General features: G+C 47.9%; 1 protein-coding gene across 1 annotated transcript in view; it reads left to right on the forward strand.

The window, feature by feature from the left end:
- UPK1A (uroplakin 1A) overlaps positions 1 to 4,819 on the forward strand; it is a 14,604-nt gene that overhangs the window by 4,511 nt on the left and 5,274 nt on the right. The window lies entirely within an intron of this gene.

The raw sequence follows: 4,819 nt of genomic DNA on the forward strand, positions 1-4,819 counted from the left end.
GCACACACGCCTGGCGTGAGTTTTAAGCCACTGGGTCCGGGACGCGACCCGCGGTAGACTACATGGGAGTCCAGCGCCATAGCCATTACACTAACTGCTGGTCCCCCAACATTTTGAAATCCATGCAGGTTTTTTTTTTTTCATAATATTGGGTTGTTTTTTTTTTTTCATAATATTGGGTTGTCTGAAAAATAGTAACACATCTTTGCATAGAAAAACGATGTCATGAGTTTTCCGACCACACACTGTTTATTTCCATGAACTTTTGGAAGACTCCGGTACATGGTTCACATAGATTAGCTCATTTTTCCCTCACAGCCCATCATGAGATATTGTCATTGTCCTCACCACCACCCTCATCATCATCATGACCCCATAGGGTCATGACAAAGATCGAAACCGACACTTGGAGAGGTGAAGTGCTTTACCCGGGGTCACACAGCAAGCTGGTGGCCAAGCCAGTTCAGCCTGAGCTCTTAATCTCTGTCAACAACAATAACCCTTATTCTTCCCAAGTCCCTCTCACGTGCTGACACGAGGTAAGCCTTTGAGCAAATGAGCTGCCCGGACCCTCCAGGAAGCCCTGTGAAGTTAATGTTTTTTTAGCTGTTTGCCATGGGGAGTGGGCACTTGCCAGAGAGAGAGAACGAAAGTGAGAAAGCACCTCCTGGGGGTCAAGGGGATGGCCACACCACAATCCCCTCTCCATTTTCCTCTTGGGATTTTGGGCATGCACACACACACATGTGCCCAGTGTGATTTTCAAGCTGCTGGAACTCAAACTATAGTTGGCCGTTTGGGAAACCAGCACCCCAACCACTACACAAAATTAATGTTTTGTTTAAGTTTTTTTTTTTCAATTTTTTTTTAGAAGTTTTTCTATTTTATTTTATTGCCTTAGGGCACGTATGCTTGCTGGAGAGAGAAGCAGAGACAGTGACAGTGAGAGGGAAAGTGAGAAATCACCCTCTCCCACCCAGGGAGATGTTCATGCCACAATCCCTTCTTCTCCATTCTTTTCCCAGGATATTGGGTACACAACTATACATGCTCAGCATGAATTTCAAGTCACCGGGTCAGGGACTTGAATCATGGTCACCCATGTAGGAGTCCAGTGACATAATTGTTACACCATCTATTGGTCCCTATTTATTTAATTTATTATTATTATTATTTTAGAGAGATATTTGCTACAGGGTGTGTGCTCTTGTCTGAGAGACAGAGAGACAGAAAGCGAGAAATCACCCCCCAGGAGGGATGGCCATGCCACAATCCCTTCTCCTCCATTCTCCTTTCAGGATTTTGGGCACGCACGCCACATGTGTGCCCAACGTGAGTTTTAAGCTGCTGGTCCAGGACTTGAACCACAGTCAACAATGTGGGAGTCCAGTGACGTAGCCATTATTCCATCTACTGGTCTCGTTATTATTTTGAATTTGACCAGGTAGACATGAGGTGGTAGAGGGGAGGAAAAGAAAGCTGCCAGATCTGAGACTCCAACTGCAGTCAACAATGTGGGAGTCCAGCACCCCAACTGTCATGCCACCTGCTGGCCCCCAAGTTAATGCTTCATTTTGCTTTTATAAATAATTATTTATTTAACTTTATTTATTATTTTTATTCAGTTCAGTTTAACCAGAGAGTGACAGAGAGAGGGAGAGAAGGCAAGCCACCAGGGCCAGGACTCAAACCATGGTGGACCTTGTGGGAATCCAGCGTCTTAACCACCATGCCACCTGCTGGCCCCCGTAAGTTAATGTTTTTTAACCCATTGACCAGATAAGGGAAATCTCCCAGGTGATTGGGAGAGCAGAGATTCCAATTCAGGTCCAGCCAACACGGAGGCAGCATTGTGCTTCAGTTGCAGTTAAAGGAGGGTCTTCCCACGCCCAGGGACAGCTACTTACTCCATCGACAAGTGTTCCTGAGCAGGATCAGGTGCCGAGCTCTACCCTGGGCACTGGGGCTACAGTAAAGCCCTTACCCCAGGGGAGCGAGGCTCTGAGGAGGGAGACAATGAAGGCGAGGGAAGACCTCACAGCCAGGGACACGAAGGACTGGAGGAGGTGAGGGAGTGAGTCGCGCTTGTATCTGGGGGAAGAGTATTCTAGGTGGAGGGAACAGCCAGAGTAAAGGCTCTGAGGCCAGAGGGGGCCTGGAGTCTGCGTGAGGAGGAGGTGGGGGAGTGAGAGGAAGAGGGTGAACAGTTGGGAGGGAACGGTGAGGGCCAGGGATGTGGGCAAAGGGGAAAGGGAAGGTGGGCCAATCAGGTGGGCCTGTGGGACCTCAGCTTTATCTGGAATAAGACAGAGATCTGGAAAGACATCCTTCCTTCCTCCCTCCTGCCCTCCCTCCCTTCCTAAATGTTTTTCCTTATCTAGTATTTCATTCTCTGGCATAACAATTTAACCAAAGCCCTAAAAGTTCACCCCACTAGGGAAAAAACAAACAAAGAAAACTATGTCTATCTCCCCTATTAGTGCATCATTAACCAAGACAGAGAATTTTTAAAAATGTACTATGGGTGGGCCAGCCTGTGGCATGATGGTTAAGGCGGCTGGATCACTCAGTTTGAGTCCCAGACCTGGAAATGTGTAAAACACACCTGGCACATGGGACCAGCAGATGGTGTAATGGTTACATTGCTGGACTCCCACATAGTCCACCACGGTTCAAGTCCCAGACCCAGAGGCTTAAAACTCACGTTAGGCACATGTGAATGTGTGCCCAAAATCCCGAGAAGAGAATAGAGGAAGAGGGGTTGTGGCATGGCCATCTCTCCCGGGGAGTGATATCTTGTTTTCTGTCTCTTTCTTTCTTTCTTTTTTTTTTTTGGAGAGATTTTTGTCATAGGGTGAGTGCGCTCGCCTGACAGAAAATGAGAAATCACCCCCCAGGGAGGATGGGCCATCCCGCAATCCCTTCTCCTCCATTCTCCTCTTGGGATCTTTGGCACGCATGCACACGCGCCCAGGGTGAGTTTTAAGCCACCGGATCCGGGACTCGAATGCAGCCCCCCGGATCCGGCACTCGAACCGCGGTCAACTACATGGGAGTCCAGCGATATAGCCATTATGCTAACTGCTGGTCCCTTCTGTCTCTCTTTTTGGCGAGTTCACATGCCCTATAGCAAAAAGCTCTCTAAGATAGAAAAAGACAACCATACCTGGTGCATGCATGTACGTGCCCAAAATCCTTAAGGGAGGGGCAGATGGAAGAGAAAGGATTTTGGTGTGACCATTCCTCACCGGGGGTGATTTCTCACTTTCTCTCTCTCTGTCTCTCTCTCTCTCTCTCTCCCTCTCTCTCTGTCTCCAGCACGCATACACATCCTCTGACCAAAAAAAAAAAAACAAAACATTTTTTTTAAAGAATTTACTATGGGACATTTCAAACACAGACCACAGCGAGCGGCGTTTTGAGCCTCGCATACCTGTTACCTGGTTTCCGCAGTACCCATCGCAGACCGGCTGACGTTGTCCTCTACTCTGCCTGCCCACATATTTTCTTCTTGGAGTGATGTGCTTTAAAACACCCACATTCTAGACACCAACTCACTTATCTGTAAATACCTGCGAGAACATTTCTCTGAGTGATAACGCAGTTTTCAAGCCAGCAGGCCTGTCATGCCGTATCACTCCATCTCTCAGCAGTGGGCTAGCATACCCACACCCAGCCTCTGTGCTTTAAGGATGAAGGTAAAAGGTGAGGATAGGAAAGGAATTGTTATTAGACAGCAACTATTGTTTTTCTTTTCTTTCTTTTTTTTTTGGAGAGGTTTTTGCTATAGGGCGCGTGCACTCACCAGACAGACAGAGACAGACAGAAAGCGAGAAATCACCCCCCACGGGGGATGGCCACGCCGCAATCCCTTCTCCTCCATTCTCCTCTCGGGATCTTGGGCACGCATGCACACACGCCCGGTGTGAGTTTAAGCCACCGGGTCCAGGACTCAAACTGTGGTCGACTACATGGGTGTCCAGGAACATAGCCATTATGCCAACTGCTGGTCCCTAGACACCAACTTTTGAGGAGCTTTTGTTTGCTTGTCCCTCTAGGACATCGCCATGCCATACAAAACTCATCTTAGCTCCTTCTTATCTTCCAGTACCCAGTCTGTGTTTGAATATCCCTGATTGTCTTTTCTTTTCTTAAATTTTTTTTTTCTTTATTTAAGACAGAGCACATGCACATGAACATGAGAGAGAGAAGAAAGGGGCACTTTTTGCAGGGTTTGGTCATTCCACGACTCCCTCCCTCCAACCCGCTGGCTGGATCTTAGACACTCACACTTGTGTGTGGCTGGCGTGTTTCAGGCTGACTGGGCCCAAGATTTGAACCATCGTCACCACAAGAGATCAGCGCATGATCACGATGTCACAAAACTAGCCCTATTCTTTTTACATTTTTAAATTTTTAAAAATAATTATTTTATGTAACTTTATTATTATTATTATTTCCCAGTTTTCATCAGAGAGAGACAGAGAGAGAGAGACAGAGAGAGAGGGAAAACGAGAAAGCAAGCCACCAGGTCCGAGACTCAAACCGTGGTTGGCCATTTAAGAGTCCAGTGACTCGGGACCAGTAGTTAGCGTAATGGCTATGTTGCTGGACTCCCATGTAGTCGACCACGGTTCGCGTCCCGGACCCGGTGGCTTAAAACTCACACCGGGCATGTGTGCGTGCGTGCCCAAGATCCTGAGAGGAGAATTTAGGAGAAGGGATTGCGGCGTGGCCATCCCCCCAGGGGGTGATTTCTCGCTTTCTGTCTCTCTCTCTCTGTCCATCCAGCGAGCACACACGCCCTATAGCAAAAACC

Source organism: Tupaia chinensis, unplaced genomic scaffold, assembly GCF_000334495.1.
Source record: "Tupaia chinensis unplaced genomic scaffold, TupChi_1.0 Scaffold149922_1, whole genome shotgun sequence".
Classification (NCBI taxonomy): Eukaryota; Metazoa; Chordata; class Mammalia; order Scandentia; family Tupaiidae; genus Tupaia; species Tupaia belangeri.